Source organism: Ambystoma mexicanum, chromosome 2q (assembly GCF_040938575.1).
Source record: "Ambystoma mexicanum isolate Mex_15411 chromosome 2q, UKY_AmexF1_1, whole genome shotgun sequence".
Taxonomy (NCBI): Eukaryota; Metazoa; Chordata; class Amphibia; order Caudata; family Ambystomatidae; genus Ambystoma; species Ambystoma mexicanum.
Genome location: NC_090924.1, coordinates 857,658,571 through 857,678,810, shown reverse-complemented (window position 1 = coordinate 857,678,810; position 20,240 = coordinate 857,658,571).

The following is a 20,240-nucleotide window of genomic DNA, read 5'->3' as shown; positions in this document are numbered from 1 at the left end:
TTGAGATCCCAGCAAGCTTCAATGTCAGGGCCGGCCTCACCTGGCTCTGCACTCCTTCATGCAGACTGCAGCGCCAGACCAGCCAAACCCAGCTCCCATCAGTGGCCACGCAGGAACAAAATGCCCATGCCTTTCAGTTCAACTCCCTATATTCTATCTATCTGTCAATCAAGAGTAGCCCTGCCTTTCTCTTGACGTGTTTGACACCTCCTCAGCTCCTGACCAATCACTTTAGGAGGGCCTTTATGTATCTATTTGTTCCTGTGTGCAAACAAAAGGAGATTTCAGAATGCACAAGAAGACAGCAAATTTGTTTGTATTACTGTGCATATTTATTTTCCATGGAATTTCTGTCCGTGTTTAATTAATTAGTTACTGGGGTTTTTTGTTAATGGGAAAGTAAGTTTGTTATATATGTTAGTTTTCCAATGCAGTTCTGTACAGAGAGAAACACCTAATTTGTATAATTGTACTGCACATTGAATCTCTGTCACTTTCTGTATTCTGTTTTATCACGAATAACCTAATTCACTGTCCCACTGTTCTAATGACCCAATGTGGCATTTCACCTGCTTCATATACTTCCCCATGTCATTTCTGCATTCAGACCAATTCCACCAACCTGCCGGCATGTATCGCTAACCTGCTCCCACTTGCACCCATTTGCATTTTAAAATGACTGCATATTTTGTTGAGTGCTTTTAAAGTGAGCACCCATGTTATCGGCTGCATCTGCACACGTTTTGTTGAGTGCTTTTAAAATGAGCACCCATTTTACTGGCTGCTATTGAAAACACTGTCATCTGCACACATCCCCATTTTGTTGCTTCCATATATCCTACATATATCTCCCCTTTTTTGGACCATTATACCTGCTTGCAAAGTCATAATTGGATGAACTGCACACAACTTAAAATATATGTGTCACAGGATATCTCTCCTTCCCCACGGATGCTAGATGAATAATGGTTGAAATAGCATCATATTAATGACAATGAACATATACATATTTCACAATGAATAATTGCTTGAGTGTAAAGTAAAATAAAACAGAATAAACATAGTGTGTACATTAGCCCTCACAGGTATATGCTTGTGCGATAGAATAACATACGTGCACACTCCCATCTAGAGTGTACACAACAGGTCATACGTCCATGGATTGTCCAAACTCAATAGCATTATCATAGTTTCTGAATTACAGTCTCTGTCTATGCATTCTATGGAGTAAGCATTCTTTACCAGTGTGTATGTACCAAAAATAAAATAATAAAATAAAACAACAAAATAAAAATAAAAAAAAGACAAACAATTTTTGTCGTCCCCAGTTCAGGTCCAAACTGGCAGAACATAGCACAGCAACATGCTCCATCAGCAATAAACAAAAAAACAACATGCACTGAAGATGAACCATGAAAATCAGAACCACTTTTTGATATCTAGGATCTTCATGACCACGCCTCTGGATGTCCCATCCACGGGTCTATATACCCAATTTCCACAAAAGAGCATCCTCAGCAATATTCCTCTGGTTGCTCTGGTGTGACACACCATGCAGTCCTCTGCACAGAAGTCATCTTTTATGGTCATTTCTTTTGGCACCTCGGCTCTTTACCTTCACCCCCAATCTTCGGCCTGGGGGTTTACCGGGGCCTCCTCCCGTGGACTCCAATCCTGTGGCTTCCGATCCCGTGGCCTCCAATGGTCCACTGTCGGCCCTGTCAGGATAATAGGTTAATTCAATCTAAAGTCAATAGAAAAGAAACAGATTAAGTACATAGCATAGAACAATTGTCTATCCCTCTTCCACAACAAGATTTATTTTTTAAAACTCGACCCAAAGTCCAGTTTCCAGGACTTGCTCTTTTGGACACCTGCAATTAAACACACATTATAGAGAAACAAACAATATTTTCTACTTTGCATCACTATACATCACAGTAATTCCCAACCAAATATACCCTTCTGTAATATTTCATATCCCCATCTTTTTTACCATGTTTTTATGTCTACCCCATGCAAAAGAATCTTACCACACAGTATTAGAATAGTTTAGTCTGATTTAGCGTCTCTTATGAAAATATGGCACCATTTTTTTTAAAGGCATAGATGTGGCATTTTTGTTTATTTTTGCTTAGTCACCAGACCATATTTCTGATTACTGATTACTCATGGAGTGAAATATATACCACCTTGTACCCGCTCTCATGTTATTAGGCTATATATTACCTTGAAACAGTCACTCTTCCATGCATCCGCCAACCAATACATTTATTTATCATTATTCTCTACTGTCAAATTTGTTTTCATTGCAATCAGTACATTTAGCTGGACTCCACCTGCTCAGTTCGCTTGACCTCATGTTTTGGGTGGCAGTGCTTAAGTTGGTTGACATGAACAAATTGCTCTGTCACCATTTTACCCTCCTTCCTCATTATTTTATATACCACAGGGGATATTTTTATCTACAATCTCAAATGGCCCTTGCCATGCCGCAAGAAATTTAGAATTTTTATGTCTATTCTTTCCAAAGTTATACTTGTATACCCGATCACCTGTCTTATATTCTTTCACAGATGTCTTTTTATCATAATAGGTCTTTGCACTTTCAGCAGCTCTTTCCAGATTTCACTGTGCAAATGCAAATGCATGTTGCAAGTGCTTCCTCAATCCTTCCACATATTCGTGAACTGTGGATGCACTTACAAGTGTTTGCTCATGTGTCCTGTACAATAAATGTTGTGGCAACACCACCTTTCTTCCTGTCAATACCTCATGAGGACTGATACCTGTTGCTTTAGCAGAAGTTGATCTAATAGCCATTAATACTAAAGGTAACTGTAGATCCCAACTAGAACCTGCCTCTGCTACACATTTCTTTGGTATCTTTATGATGGACTGTTACTTCTCTCTACATTTCCAGAAGAAGCCACCCTATAGGAAATATGTAATTTCCTTTTCATCCCCAATATCTGCCACACTTTGCTCATCAAGGCACTCATGAAATTACTTCCTCTGTCTGATTCTATCCTTTGGGGTAAACCGAACCTTGAAAATACGTGACTTACCAATAAAGTGGCTGCTGTTTGTGCACTACAGTCAGGTGCAGGAAGGCACTCCACCCACTTCGACATTAGACATACCACCGTCAATAAATATCTATTTCCTCTGGCTGATCTTTTCACAGGCCCAACATAGTCGATTTGCAAATCTGACCATGGCAGGGTTAAACCTCTTTTCATCAATGGATCACTATGCATTGGCGAAGCAGGTTTAAATTGTGCACATACCAGACACCTTCTGGTGTACAATTCCACATAATGGGACATATGTGGCCAGTAAACATAGGCCTTCAATATTTCTAAAGTTTTTTGTGAACCGCTGTGCCCCGCAGTTATTGCATCATGTGCGTGGTGCAACACTAACCTTCTGAATGAAAGAGGCACCACCCACTCTGTCTGACCTGTCACAGACTCCCTAATCATTAGACCATCCTGTAGTTTAATTCTTGTTTTGTTCTTCAACAACACTCTCAGTGCTTCCTTTCCTTTGCAATAATTTACAGTTAAAGGATTTTGTTCGGGGTCTACCAAATGATTATAAAAAACACCCAACACTAGATCCTCTTTTTGTGCCTTAATCAGATCCTGATCTGGCATATCATAGCTCCATTGTGCTATAGCTTGTTCAGCTTCTTTTGAAGACTTGGAGCGTGTAACTGCATCCATCTGTATTTTACCAATTAAGTGTTCAATGGGCAATAATTCCCCCATGACAGCCCCAATATTGGCCAATTGATCTGCTTTATCATGTCTCTCCTTATCCTCTCCTGGTATCTTTAAATGTCCACGAATCTTTCTCCAGTTTATTATCAAATCACTTTCTGATACTAATTTATCTATAGCTTGAATCATGTTCCCATGTTTGAGAGGCTTTTTATTATATGTGAGCATACCATTTGCTTTCCAGCCAGGTATACTCTACAAAGCTGTTTCGGGCATAATCAGAATCAGTTACTAGGACCATTTCTTTGAATTTGTTTTCAACTGCGGTAGCAACTGCCTTATGAATGGCAGCCAACTCTGCTATTTGGATACTCCTGGCACCAATTCTCATCCCTATACGAGGAATGCCTTCACAGCCTATCCAGACATTCCCTATCCCTGCCACCAACTGTTTATCACTATCATTTTCAATTTGATAAGCACATCCATCTGCATACACGTTTGGCAAATCGTTGCACACATTTCCATTAAAAGCTTTGTGTGGCGATTGTTCAAATTCATTCAAACTGGGCTCTACATCTATTTCATCTGAAACACATTCAGCTGTACAGTCATGCACATCTGCTATCCTTTGAGCAATTGGGCTCTTTTTGTTCTGTCTATATCTTACTTCTACAGGGAATCCCTGTATTGCTAATGTCCATGAAGTGATTCTGGATTGTGCCAGATTACCTGATCTAATCCTTTTACTTTGTAAAAATTGCAAAGGCTCATTTCAATGATTACTTTTTCTCCCTTAAAAATGGGATGGAAGTGCTGCAACACCCAGACAGTGGTCAGGAGAGCCTTTTCACATTAATTGAACTTACTTTCAACTTGAGACAATGCCTTGCTTGCATAGGCAATAGTTTTATTACTCAAATCATGCTTCTGAGATAACACAGCTGACATACACTGTTCAGTGAATCCTATTTCTACAAAGAAATCTTGATTCTTTATGGGATGGGCTAAGCATGGCACCTTCATGAGACATTCTTTCAACTTATCTACTGCCTTAGATTGCTCTTTTTCCCATCTCCAGGATATATTCTGCTTTAATAATTTAGTCAAGGGTTGAGTCATTTCTGCGTAATTTTCAATAGACTTCCTGTTATATCTTGTCATCCCTAGTAAGCTTTTTAGACATTTTATATTAGGATATTTCAATTTCTGTATTGCTTCTACCTTTTTCTTTTGTGGATCAGTCACTTCATGGCCTAAGATATTCACTTTCTTTTTGCACCATTGAGCTTTCTGCAAGGATACTTTGGCACCCGATTTTTGCAATTGGCTCAGCACATGCCTAATCTCATCAAAATAACTTTTCAGGCTTTCATTTTTAATTAGAACATAATATAAACTATGGTTCCCCTTTCTGCTGCATCTGGAAGTGCTTTTCTCAAAAATATGCCAAATTCGCTCCCACTAGTAACATACCCAAATGGTGTTCTGGACCAAGCGTATTGTGTTTTATCAAATTAGACTGCAAATACATTTTGAATGTCCTCAGCCAATGGCACACACCAATACCCAGAGGTAAGGTCTAATGTGGTAAACCCTTTTCATCCATGAACCTGGACAAGGCCCTGATCAATAAATGGAAGTGGCCATCTGGACACTGGTACCCTTTTATTTAGTTCTCTCAAGTCTGCACACAAACAACATTGACCATTTGGCTTCAATACACCCAAAACGGCAGTGTTTGAAGAACTATGAATAGGCCTGATAATTCCTCTGGATTCTAAATTCTTAATTATCTCTGCCAGTATCTCCAAGCATGCAGTTGGCAACTGATATTGGCGCACAAATACCAGATTTCTACCACATCCCTCTGGTAATGTGCAACACGTAAATCAGTTAGGCCGTAATTATATGCATCCTTGGCAAATACCTTCTTAAATTCCATAAAAAATTTTCTCAATTCACTCCTGTCCTCTTCACTGTCACATGCATCTGCTGACAGAATCTGCTCCTCTACCATTTTTGAAAATTCTGGAAAATCCTCCAATGGAGGAACCTTTGTGCTTTCTTCTAACTGAGTGGCTGTATCTCTTTGCAGAGTTGCCACTTTTAAATATTTTGGAACATCAGCCTCCACTTCAATACGCTGATTTTCTGTTTCACCTTCATTTAAATCAAATAATAAGTAATTCTCCTGGTGACAGCACACTGTCTCATTGGAATCGTAAGGATACACAGACTGAACTTTGAATATCCCTTTAGTCTGAGAGTCCATTGACTCTGGAAACACGCCCTGTGCATCTACATACCTCTCAGGGATGTTCCCAATCACTGTATTGTTAAAATCTGCGGTGTTATGTAATCTTTGTATTGCCATCTCTAACACAGAAGTGTCCTCCAAATAAAGGTCTTGGCACCCCTTGTTATCCACCAGGATTTTGATGGGTCCATCCCCAATCTACACCAATGGTGTATATTCACATTCCAGCCCCCGCTGTTTTATGGATTCACTTAAGCACACACATGCATCAGAATCCTTCATCTGCTGTCCATTTCTATGCTTTAGTGTTATGGTGACTTGTCTGCTGAATGCAGGAATGGTGACATGTAACTCAATTGCATATGGCACCAATTGCACATAATGATAAGCCTGTCTTTTGTCTTCAAATTCCAGTGCAGATCCTCCTAGTCGGGACCACACTTTTTGGTTAAGGAAATCCAACACCATACACATTCTATGCATAATGTCATTTCCCAAATAAAAATCATTTTGTGTCCCACTCACTATCCACACATTGTGATAGATGGTTTTTTGGCCAGTGGTAATTTTTAGCATGCACGTTCCTGCAATTCTATTTTCATAGTCTGGATTGTCCAACCCAGAAATATATTGTTTTTTAATTCTGAATTTCGGGATCTCCTCCCTTTCCATTATTCTCTGAAGTAATTTCTCATTAATAAAACTCCTTTCCTGTTCAAGTGCTAAGGTAGCTTTTATCATTTCAGAATGGCTATTTACACCAATATGGATGCATGGCTGCTCACCTTCCATGTGTATTTCAGAAAGGGTTGTGATATGTTTTTCTGTGGTTTCCTTAGGTATATTAATGAAATGAAATTATATGTTATTTATAACGCGCTTAATGTCCAGAGGTTTTCTAAGCGTGGACCCGGGGATCGAACCTATGTTACTCTGTGTTGTCTTGCTTCCAAGGCGATCACATTGCCCAGAAGCTATCCTCTTGGGACTAAATACTGCTTGCACTTCTCCACCTTTCGGTAAAAGCGCAATGTATTTTCATCTATTTCAGTTTGCCATTTTTTCCTAGGATGCAAATAAATATGCATGTATTGTTTCTCCCTTTTCACTTTGATTTTCACCCTGACACATCAGGATGACAGTGACACTAGGCACACAGCCATTTTGAAGATATACTTCCACTGCATCATTTGATTTAGCAACAGTATGGCATTCGTTTACACTGCTGTTTTGTGACTTTATTTTCTTAGACCTTAATGATTTCTTTGTCAGAGACCACAGAACACCATTCACTCCATCAATGAGGGGCGACAACCTTTGCAGGCGATCTGCTCCCATCAGGAATGGAATTTCACTGATAGACGTGATCAATACTTCCTGTCTCATTCTGTGTTTTCCTATCTTTATGTCAACCTCAGTGACACCTTCAATAGGTACCTCCTCGCCATTAAAATTATGTACCGGGCCTTCATTTTGTTTCACTATGATCTGATTTTGTGGAGATCTCCCTTCATTGATACTTTTCACCAATTCTTTGGACATGATAGTGGCCTGTGCGCCTGTGTCATTCATTGCAAATGTATTGCTCTTCTCTTCCGCAGTTATGGGAGTATAATACCTGTCCTCAACCTCTTCCAACACACATAGAAAGTTTGAATTCTTGCTAATTTCAGGACTCCCTTTCCTTAGGCCCTTCTCACTTTTTGCCAAGCACATGGGTAAGTGAAAGGATATTTTTCCCCCCTTTTTGCCCATCTCATCTCAGGAATCTTGGTCTGTCTTGTCACATTCAGGAGTCAGCTGGAGTGTAGCCACTGTTCGGCCCTCTGTTCGGGGACAATCAGTGTTCACCCTGCAGTGTTCAAACTGAACATGCTCATAAACATCACATGGTAACTTGTCATTTTTGGGCAGTGACCACTTATTTGCATCTGGCACGGCATCAGCTTTTTTAATCTCTTGAAAAATATGTGGCTCAAAGAACTCTTCAGGTGACTGGACTGTACCCTCCTTTTTAGTACTCATTTTTCCTGTTTGCATTTTTATATATGTTTTGAGTATCTAGGAGAAATGTTTTAACAGTCAAACCTACTTCTCCATCAGTGGTTTAATCAGGGCACGTGAGTTTCTTTTTTAAATCTGTCTCTTTGCTCTTTTGGAATTTCCTGTTTATTTTCTCCTTTCTCTTTTTCATTTGCACATACCTCAATAGTTCCATTCAACGCCAGATTAAACCAAACTTCCTTTTTGTGTGTGGCTGCAATCCCTGCCTCATTCTCATTTGTGGACATCTTCCTGTTTAAATCAGTCAGCAATTCATGGCCGTTACACAAAACTGGTTTGTGGGATTCTGTATTTTTATCATTGCGGTTGCCATTAGCATTTAGTCACTGTTATCAGAAGGCATAAGATCGCTTCTGCGACCTTCCGCCCCCTCGTTTGATGACTGTTTTTGAACTGCACAGAGCTTCCCTATCTGTTCAGACAACATTTTTACTTGGGGCTCAAGACATTGAAATCTGTCAATTTCTCTAGAATCTTCTCTTTGCGGCCTAGACCAGTACTGGTTACTTTCACCCTGGTTAAATCTGTTCTGGTATCTCTTGATTCATAGAGGGTGGGGAACGTGGCGGACTCATTATTTAGTTGTGATCCATTGGTGGTGGTGATTGATTATAGTGACGCGGGGCATAGTTCATATTTTGTCTTTCATTTTGTGGTAACTGTCCCCTATGCTGATTTCCGTTTTCAATTAACCGATCCACATATCGTGGTCTGTCCTGGTTGCCATACACCATAGTGTTGGGGTCAAATCTGCTCTGTGACCCCAATGTCTGGTAGGGACTATTGTTTCTTTGATCTTGATTTTGTCTTTGATTGTTATTCATGCCTGACATATCAGGCTAGTATCCCATCCGGAGTCTGTCTCCCATGTAACTCTCTCTATTGCTTGGATCATGTGACTGAAACATCGGCCCCTGGGATTGTGGCCTCTCTGGTGCACCCCTCTGATCAGATGTCATATTATATCTGACTGGAGTTTGGGCTGTGTATGGGAATGGTGGCAACCACTAGAGGGTAAGTCAATCCCTCCAATTGTGTTCCAACCAGGCCCAGACACCTGTATAGCCATTGAGACATTATTCCCACTTGTAGAGGTGGGACTAACCTCAATTCCATTGTATGTGGTGCCTTGTTGTTTTTCCTGAGATTTAAAATGACATATTTGCTGTTCTAAATCTTAAAAGTTTTGTGGAGTCGGTCTGCCTACTGACCCAAATAAGTATTCTCATCACCCAACTTATTTATTACATTCTGCATCTCACTCATTTGCATTTGACATTGATTGAACGCGTTGTCCCTTTTGTCCCTTTCCTGGAACATTTTGGCAATTTCTTGTTCAATAGCTTGGAGCTCACCTTCTTTCTCTATATTATCTCTTTGTAGAGTTTGCATCTTTAAGATGACCTCTTCTTTGCCTTGTCTAATGTCACTTACTAACCCTTTCAGGTGTTTAAATTCTTGCTCACTGTCTTCAAAATGCTTCCTTCTCTGAGATAGTTGGGTGTCGAATTCATTGCATTTTGATTGAATTTCTTTTTGACATAACTGGAGTTCTGATCTTAACTTTTTCTCCTGCTCATTAGCTCCATCTAATTCGATTTTTAGTCTGCTAATCAACATAGCATATTTTTTGGCATTCGTAGAGATCTATTTAAAATGAACCAGATTTTGACACAGAGCCTTATCAAGCAGTCTCTCTCAGAATGTTTGTCAGTAGCTCTAAATAGTCTAAGAAGACAGACCTGAATTATGCTGCCCTCTACAAAAATGCTGTGCAGTTGTTCTTTCTGTACTTCTGTCATGCCTGCGCCATGGGCGCATCCATTTACGCTCAATTTGGACTATATGTTTATCATTTATTTACAACAGACTCTTGGATCCATCTATATTTACTTTGGGAACTTTATTTCCCATTTTCGAGACTTTGGTGCTTTATTATTATTTCCAACAAACTACGCATACCCTAATGCACCTGGCGACAAGCATCGATTCCTGGCTGTTCCTATTGGTTATCAAAGGAACTACACCTCCCAGAAGCCCTAGGGACTTGCCCTGATTCCACCAGCCCAGGAACAGAAAGGGAGGTGGCCGATTGCCTGCAGGTGTGCTTCGCCAGGTGCAACCAATTAGCCTGCCCCTGTGCTGGGCTAGGCAGTATAAAAGCTGCTGTTCCCAGTGGCTCAGCCTCTTGCATCTGAGAGTCCTTCCTCCACCTTTTGCATCTTCCTACGGATCTTGTATGCTGCTTACCTTCACTCCTGCTTGGACCCTGCCTTGTTGCTTGCTCCACCCTGCTGCCTCCAGCCATAGCCTTCCAGGCTCCCTGCCTCACAGCCCTGCTCCTCTGGGCTCTCCACACTGCAGCTGATCACGCTCTGCTGCCCTCCAGCCTCCGCCCTTGCCCTGCCGGGCTCTCCACATTGCAGCCGATCACGCTCTGCTGCCTTCCAGTCTCCGCCCTTGCCCTGCCGGACTCTCCACATTGCAGCCGATCACGCTCTGCTGCCCTCCAGCCTCCGCCCTTGCCCTGCCGGGCTCTCCACATTGCAGCCGATCACGCTTTGCTGCCCTCCAGCCTCCGCCCTTGCCCTGCCGGGCTCTCCACATTGCAGCCGATCACGCTCTGCTGCCTTCCAGTCTCCGCCCTTGCCCTGCCGGGCTCTCCACATTGCAGCCGATCACGCTCTGCTGCCCTCCAGCCTCCGCCCTTGCTCTGCCGGGCTCTCCACATTGCAGCCGATCACGCTCTGCTGCCTTCCAGCCTCCGCCCTTGCCCTGCGGACCCTCTACATTACAGCTGATCACGCTCTGCTGCTTCCCAGCCTCCGCCCTTGCCCTGCGGACCCTCTACATTGCAGCTGATCACGCTCTGCTGCTTTCCAGCCTCAGCCCTTGTCCTCTGGGCTCCCTGCCCTGCAGCCTGCCTCACTCCGGCTGCCTTCAGCCCTTGTCTTCTGGGCTCCCTGCTCTGCAGCCTGCCTCACTCCGCCTGCCTTAGCCCTTGTCCTCTGGGACTCCCTGCTCTGCAGCCTACCTCTCTCTGGCTACCTACAGCCCTTTTCTTCTGTGACTTCCTACTTTGCAGCTTATCACGCTCCGCTGCCTACTACCTACCTTTTCCGCTGGGTTCTCGGCCTAGCAGCCCTCTACAGTCCTCTGCTACCTTCTATGTTCAGCGGCCCTGTCCCTCAGGGTTCACTCCTTACTGCCCGGCCTTACGGGATCCTTGCCGTGCAGTCTGCTGTACTCTGCTGCCCTAAGCCCTTTTCCTTTGGGCGTTCTACCTTACAGTCCTACTCCTGTGGGCTTACTCATTGCTTTCCTGCTCCTCTGAGCTCTCAACCTTGTTCCTTACTGTCCTCTGCTATCCTATCCTGTTAGACGACTTTCCTTTCATTTCCTTCTGCTAGTTTGCTATCACCTCCTTTCCTGGATTTGTCTGTAGTATCTTCTCTTGTACTGTTTGTAGACCCTTATGTACAGAGCTTGGCTGTTGGTTCCCATCAGTCAACCTCTGCCCCTTCCCTTGTCTCGTTTCTACATTACAGACACCCATAGCTGCTGCTCCAAGTCATGAGCAAACAGCGTGGGCCTCTGTTATAGCAAACTGTGCAGAAGGCTAGAGTATTTCCAAGGTTCGTGGAATACTCTTTTCCTATATCTGCATACACCCCAAGAGGGTATTCATTCTGTATCTTTTCCCTTCCTACTCTTGCATACTCTTTGTTCTCTTTCCTTTCCGCTGTGTGTGTTCTTGTCTGTCCACTTTATTTGGCACAACCACCCAAACCCTTTCTGGGTGTCCTCTGCCACTCTTAATAGAGTGCCATCCCTGACAACTTCTCCACAAATGTGGTCATGCTTCTGTATGGCATTGTCTGATGACCACACCCCATGCGCATCTAATTTTGCCTCTAGGTATTTCACCAGTTCTGGAAAGGTAGCCTCAATTTGGGACATATTGGAAATCAACTTACAGCGCTACACTAAATTCACAAAATTAGTTAGCTTTATTGCACGAATGGCGGTGTGGAACACACTTGCCTCGCCCAGTGGCTTTACAGTATGTTCCCGCAGGGCCAACGCACCATATATGTAAGGGGTTTTGTCTTTAGGACTATTACCTTACTTGGCGGTATTTTTAGTATTGTAGCATTTTGGCAGTGAATTGGCATTACTTCATTTTGGTGGTAATTTAGTGGTGAGCATACCTTCTATAATACTGCCCTATGATAAGACAACCTTCCCCATTTTGTAATTGTGTTATAACTCGGGCTGACTATAAACAATTATCCAGACTTAGCACATTTAAAAAGGGAACACCACTTGTAAAAATTACATATGAGTTGTCAATGATTTATCTACATCACTGACCTATGCCCTGGGAGGGCTCTGCTCCCCCTTTAGCATGCAGAGTGGAGCACATTCATACCAATGCCAAACTCTCTAGCTTGCTTATGTATACATTTCTGCTTTTCCCTGATTTTACACATAGCAGTATTTTCTTTTTTTACCACTGTAAGTTAAACATCACAGCCCCTTCTGGTGACCTTTCCCAGTCGAATTATGAAGCTTTGGAAACATAAAAGAAAAATCCTTACACCATACCAATCTTAATATTTTGTTTATAAATCTGTTAACACCATGTGATTTACCATAAAAACATAATCCAATCAACAATGATACATTCCCCCATCTTACCCACATTAGTACTTATGCATTCACCTAAGAGGTAAAATAAAAACAAGCATTGCAATACATGAACGCATTTGTTAACATGACACTTTGTACTTCCGTCAGTTAGCAGATGAAAAAAGAAAACATGTCTTCCGTTTTAAAAAGAGACTCCTGTGATGACAAAAAATGTGTCACATTCAACCACACTCTCCACAGGTTATATTTCACTTACAATTATTTATGATGACTCTGCTTGGCCTGGAATATCTCTGTCTGTCGGGGTTATCTGCGCGGGAGTTTCACAGCACCCACACTGCCTTTGAATCAGCCTTGAGATCCCAGCAAGCTCCAATGCCAGGGCCGGCCTCACGTCTCTCTGCACTCCTTCATGCAGACTGCAGCGCCAGAGCAGCCAAACCGAGCTCCCAGCAGTGACCCAGGCAGGAACAAAATGTCCATGCCTTTCAGTTCAACTCTCTATATTCTATCTATCTGTCAATCAAGAGTAGCCCTGCCTTTCTCTTGACGTGTTTGACACCTCCTCAGCTCCTGACCAATCACTTTAGGAGGGCCTTTATGTATCTATTTCTTCCTGTGTGCGAACAAAAGGAGATTTCAGAATACACAAGAAGACAGCTCATTTTTTTTACAACTGTGCATATTTCTTTTCCATGGAATTTTCGTCCGTGTTTACTGAACTGCATTGCACTGTTAACCAGGAGAATTCATTAGTTACTGGGGTTTTTCGTTAATGGGAAAGTTAGATTGTTATATATGTTATTTTTCCCATGCAGTTCTTTACAGATAGAAACACCTAATTGGTATAATTGTACTGCACATTGAATCTCTGTCATTTTCTGCATTCTGTTTCATCATGAAACATCTAATTCACTGTCCCACTGTTCTAATGGCCCAATGTGGCATTTCACCTGCTTCATATACTTTCCCGTGTCATTTCTGCATTCAGACCAATTCCACCAACCTGCTGGCCTGTATCCCTAACGTGCTCCCACTTGCACCCATTTGCATTTTAAAATAACTGCATATTTTGTTGAGTGCTTTTAAAGTGAGCCCCTATTTTACTGGCTGCTATTGAAAACACTGTCATCTGCACACATCCTCATTTTGTGGCTTCCGTATATCCCTACAGATCTGCTATTCCATTCCCTGTGAAGACCCTAAAGGTGGGACCACCCATGAAAGATTTAATCCCAGATTACGCCACCTGGGAGAAGTAAAAGTTGGAATAGAGATGCTGGCAAAGGATATCGTGATTGACAAGGTCATATGCAGCAAAGAGATTGAGGAGGAGCAAGATAGCGATGTTGCCTGAGTCACGGATGCTGTCTAATTGGATTTTGTGGTCAAAGAGGGCTTTTCCATACTGTGTTTGGGACGAAAACCGGATTGTCTTGATTCAAGTGGTTTAAATCGTTCGAAGAAGGTTTGGGTTTGGAAACAGGCCACACACTCTAAGATTTTTAGAAGGAAAGGCACTGTATTGATGGCACAGTAACTGGTAGGGTGGAATGGGTCAATGGAGGGTTTCTTGATGAGATGAGTGACCCAGGCTGCTTTAAAACAAGTGGGACAGTGTTGGAGGCAAATGAGGCATTGATGAATTCAGTTACGGTGGGCTGAAGGGTTTCTGCACACAATTGGACTATATGAGCTGGACATGCGTCATCTTTCCAACTCGAGGGTTTGAGGTGCTGGATGGTTTTGAGAACTTCGTTGACCATGACTGAGAAATTGAAAAGTGCTGCTGGCTGTTGTTCAGTGAGCAGATGAGGTGTAGCAGTACAGGGAGATTTCGCTACGAGTTGGATTTATTTTGCTGTGATTTTGGCTCTGGCTCTAAGTTTGTCGATTTTATTTGAGAGGGCAGTTGGGATAGTCGAGCACCACGTTTTGTCTTTGAGTACCTGGGAGGTAGCGGGAAGGGGGTTCTCTTACTTCAGAGTTTCTAGTGTTGCAGGAGTTGGCTTTGGTGGTTATCTGTGTTTTTTGTGAGATTTAGCAGAGATGTTAAAGGTTACAAGGTTGTCAGTGGTAGGTTGTTTTCTCCAGGAGTGTTCCAGTGTGCATTTTTGCCTGAAGATGAGTGTGACAAGGTCATCAGGGAACCAAGAGTTGGCATGTTTACTTGGTTTACGGGGGTTGGATTTGATGGGGGCATGCTGATCCATGGTGAGGGTGAGGTTCTGGTTGAAGAGGGTGGCTAGTGCCTGCGTGTAGTTGACTATGGGCACATGGTAATTAAGGTGCTTAAGCAGCGTGGGGGCAAGGAGAGCTTCTGTGAGCTTGCAGGTATTGCAAAGGGGAGGGAGAGATGGAATGCTTGGTCAAAATGTTGGTGTTCAACACTTCGAACTCAATTGCTCTGTGGAGCTAGGATTCAGTGATTTCCAGAAAGATCAAGGTGGTATTGCGTGATGAGGTCATGTATGTGTGTGCCATGGGTGCATCGGGAGCATGCATTGATCACGACACAATTAAGCTGTGTAATGCAGTCAGGCTTGCGGGTTCTCAAGTCACTCTTTTGAGGGCTGGGCTGTGGAGTGCACAGGGTTGCGTTTGAGGGTGGACTGGGTGTACGGTGTGAGAGGAGAGTCTGTGGCATCTGGTTTTGCTTGTGATGGGCAGATGGTACAGTATTGGTTGGGGATCTCAGGTTTTTGTTCGCAAGTGAAGGTGAGCTGTTCTTTATGATCCTGCTTGGGGGTGAGATTGGTAGGATATGTGTTGTGTGCTGCATGGACTGGGGGTTGTGTGGAGCTGTGGCAAGAACAAGGTGGGGTTGGGTAAAGGATGGGATAGGGTGGGGGGCAGGTGAGCAGGTGGGAGAGGGGAGATGAGAAGGGATACGAAGGGGTGGGATTAGGAAGGGGTTGCTGTGTGCAGGTAGCCAAGGTTGGGATGTGTGGCGGTGTACTGGAGTAGTAACTATTTTGATGTGAGGCACAGTGGGGGCCTAGAGGTCCTGTCTGCTGGGTGTGGAAAAAAGGAGGTAAGAAAGGTGAAGATGTCCAGGTTGGTAAGCATTTATCAGATGCAGATATTCATTTAGTAGATACATTGTAGATTGTAGCTTTGGTGTGTGACCAGACACACCTGGACAGCCGCAGACAGGCATCTCGGGCCTTGAGAGTGGGCCTTTGGATGTGGCCGGCTTTGCCTGCCGGCTTGCTTTGCAGGCTGTAATAGGTTGGTTTTGAAGATAATCAGGAGCTGCCTGGGAGGGCTAGGGCTGAAAAGCTGGGCTGGAGCAGCTTGTGTGCTGCAGCTTTCTGATGGTGGTGGCACTATTGGATTGGAGCGGTAGCTCCAGAGCAGTGATGGGAAGCCTGGCTGTGCTTCCTGTGTCGACGGCAGCAGGTGGTGCTCTGACTCCATTCAGCACCGAGAGTGTGGATGCTGGGGAGAGCGCAGAGGAGTGGACCCAAACAGGCATCTTGGGTCTTCAGAGCTGGCCTTTGGATGGGGCCAACTTTGCCTGCCAGCTTGGTTCGCAGTTTGCAATAGGATGGTGTTGAGGTCAATCAGGAACGATCTACGAGGGTCCGGTCTGAGAAGCTGGGCTGGAGCAGCTTGGGTCCTGCAGGTCTCCGATGGCGGTGCCATATTGAATTTGACAAGTAGCTCTAGGGCAGCGAAGGGAAGCCTGGCTCTGTTTCCTGTGTCAGCGACAGTGGCCGGTGCTCTGACTCCATTCAGCATGGAGCTAGTGGATACTCGGGCGAGTGCAGGGGAGTGGACTCAGACAGGCATCCTGGGCCTTGAGAGAGGGCCTTTAGATGGGGCCCTCGCCGCCTGCTGGCTCGGTTCACAGGCTGTAATAGGTTGGTATTGGGGCCTTTCAGGAGCGGCCATGGAGGGTCCGGGCTGAGAAGCTGGACTGGAGCAGCACGGGTCCTGAAGAGCTCTGATTGCGGCTGCCACATTGGATTGGAGCGGTAGCTCCATGGCAATGAGGAGAAGCCTGGCTGTGCTTTTTGTGTCGGCGGCAGTGGGTGGTGCTCTGACGACATTTAGCACAGAGCTTGTGGATGCTGGGCAGAACGCAGGGGAGTGGGCCCTGACAGCCATCCTGGGCATTGAGAGCGAGCCTTTGGATGGGGCCAGCTTCACCTGCCGGTTTGCTTTGCAGGTTGTAATAGGTTGGTTTTGGGGCGAATCAGGAGAAGCCTTGGAGGGTCCAGGTTGAGAGGCTGGGCTGGAGCAGCTCGGGCCTTGCAAGTCTCCGATGGCGGTGGCCATAGAGGATTGGAGCGGTAGCTCCAGGGCAGCGAGGGGTGCTCTGACTCAGTCCAGCACAAAGCTTGTGGATGCTGGGGAGAGCGCAGGGGAATGTTCATAGATTTAGGGTTAACCGTTTTCTTAATGTCAGAGAAGCAGATTGTTAAGGCTTATCTTTTGGAAACTGGCTATATATAATTTATCTTGGTTAATCCATAATAAACAGAGTAATACAAATCACAGTTTTTATAAGAGTGGCTAAGGATTATTGTACAAGAATGAAATGAAAAAACAATTATTTTTATATTGTTGAATTTTTGTAGAAGATTGTCATCATCATCATCATCATCAATAACTTTATTCGGCCTTAAGGCCAGGAAAGTACATACTAACATAAATACAATAAAACATAACAGAATGAATTACAATCAATGCATCCTCCCATCATGTGGGGTCACAATTGCAGTCACCTCAGGGCCCAAACAATGCCCAACGTCCACCAGCCTGTTGCATTTCTTATGCCCCTATCCTGCTGCGATTCCCCATGGGGCGCTCCCCAATGGTAATGCATTTGCCCCAGATAGCAGAGGTATGGGGCCTAGTTTCAACCGGGAAATCAGTATTGTTGTCAAAATGGGGGCTAATTAGAATTGTACTGTTCGATAGTGGGGAGCTTTTCATGTGAATACCCACAATGCCATTGATTGGTTTCTGGTCCCTGGGTTCTACCCAGATGAAATCATGGGCACTCTCCCTTCGGTAATGCAATCTAGAACAATTTAAAGTTACCTCCTGAGATATAAATAGGCAACCGCGAACGGTGCACAGCCAGTGCAAGCTTTTATTTATCAATTCCTCCCGGAGTTCATGCTGATTGCAGGATAGTATGGGCACCTGGTGCAAGTATACCATGCCTTTCTTTTGGACCTGCCCGTATTGTACTCTGCGGGCCATAGGGTAGGCAGTATTTGTAGCATGATTTTTGTTTGTGGATACAGAGGGCGGGCTGCAGCATGGGGATCAAGATCACTGGATGTCAGGAGATGAGTCTGCAGATGAAGCGATGAAGCACTGGTTTCCTGGAGGTGATTATGCAGGAGAACGACTGGTTTCAAAGGTAACTTAACCTGTCCAAGCGGCGGTGAGAGTCACGTTGCATGCGAGTGCACAGTAACGCGGAGCACCGGCTTTAAGGATGAAGCAGCTTATATAGCTGAGCTTCTGAAGCCACGCCCACCAGGTCCAGCCTGCCTGCCACACCCAATGAGTCAGCACATGAAGACCAGGCCTAGGGAGCCACAGCTCCCCTTCCGACGCCACACGTTACAGAAGAAGCAGAACCCCTCGCTGATGCTACAATCTCAGATCCTGGAGTAGCAAATAGCGCTGTGAGTGTGTCGGAGAATCTCTCTGAGCCCGTGGAGCTTGGGGAACAGTCCACTTCCGTCACCTCTGATACATTGCTTCCCTCAGGAAGTGACGTTACCTTATTTCTGGATCAAACGGTACCGGGAATCACCAGATACGACCTTCAACGAAGAAAATAGAACTGCGGCATGGGTTTTGCCTGTGCATCTGGAAAAGAAAAGAGTCATTGAGAGTTTTGTTCTTGCAAAAGAAAGTTTTTGAAAAGAAAGGGATTCTGCTGGCTAGGGTTGGGGAAGGACTAAGAAGTTGCGCGACCGTAGTGTCGCCAGCAACGAACATTGGGGTCGTTGATTGAGAAACTACGATGCCTGCCACCTCCACCGCTGCTGCTCGCATTGGACTTGTAAATAAGGGGTGACCAACTCGGACAATGAACAATGTGCCTGGGCCCCGAAAACTTATTGCTGTGTTGTGATAATAGTAATTGGAATTTGTATAGTTACTGCCGTGGGACTCTGGTACTTTGAAGAAATGTATCCTCTAGAGCCTCTTCTGCCAATTGAAATTGTACCTACTGCTTTGACTCCCTCTGTACACCTTCATACTCTGTCACCTAGGGACTCCCAGCATAGACGAAAGTACCATAATAACACTTTAATGATAATAATGAATTTGACGCATGCCATTTTTAATAGGAGTAATTGCTGGATCTGCACCCATTTACCTCAACATGGGAACAAGGGGCTAGGATGGTATATTCACCCTTTACCTTTAACGACTGCTTGCTATGCCTCTCTTAGAGCACTATTCTTTGGCCGTTGGAATGACAGCATCTCAGGGAACTTTGATGGAACTAATTTAAATAATTTTGAGAAACGTGAATTGACTCCCCTGGGATGCTCGCTTTTTGCAAATAGAAGTAATCCTAATGTTGCTTCTATTAGGCCATCTGATAAACTGTCTCTTACTTTCCAAACTCTAATTTCCTTTAAAATGGCTCCGATAGGCAATAAGGACGCTGTGCCTCCTTCCTACTCCATTAACCATAGCCCCGATTCAGTCCCCTTCTGTGTACAAAGAAATGGCACTCGGTCAATGGGAGATTTTGAAGGTTGTGTGAACATTGTCTATTTCGTTTGAGGTAGTACAGCATTTCCCTGGTTGCCCAAGGATTGGCAGGGAACCTGTTATTTAGGAATCCTGTTACCTGGGGTATTCATAGCTAGTATATTGGAAGTTTCTAAGGCTCGCCCAAGGCGGGACGAGAATGGAGATACCCCTGGGCAAATATTGGGAGATATAACAAAATCAGTTGTGTCATTTTGGGGACAGATAGCAAATTCTGAAAATATTAGGGTGCTAGCAAGAGTAATGGAGAGAACCATCAACCGGACCATGGATATACTCTACAATATGACACTGGAACAGAAAGCAATAAGATTGGTAGCGCTCCAAAACCGGATGGCATTAGATGTCATTCTGGCAGAACGTGGTGGAGTATGTAAATTAGTGGGGTCCGCTTGTTGTGTTTTCGTACCAGATTCCTCACTGACAATTTTCAAAGCAATACAGAACTTGCACGTCCTTAGTTCAGAAGTGCATGTTCCTGTGGGAGATTGGAGTATTAGTGCTTGGTTCTGGGATTCTCTACGATCCTGGGGTTGGAAGGTGCTTTCTGTCATACTGGTTATTTTGGGAATTCTGCTATTCCTTTGTTGCTGTATCCAATGTCTACCTAGTATATGTGCAATGCTAGGGGGATGTTGCGCTCAGGCGGTGAGCACGATAGGACATAAAGTGTATGCCCCAGATACAGCATCTAAAGGGTTTGTGTTGCTATGCTAAGGCTATAGATATTACAGATAACGATTCAGGATGTATGGACGACTATGCATGGAGTTATTTAC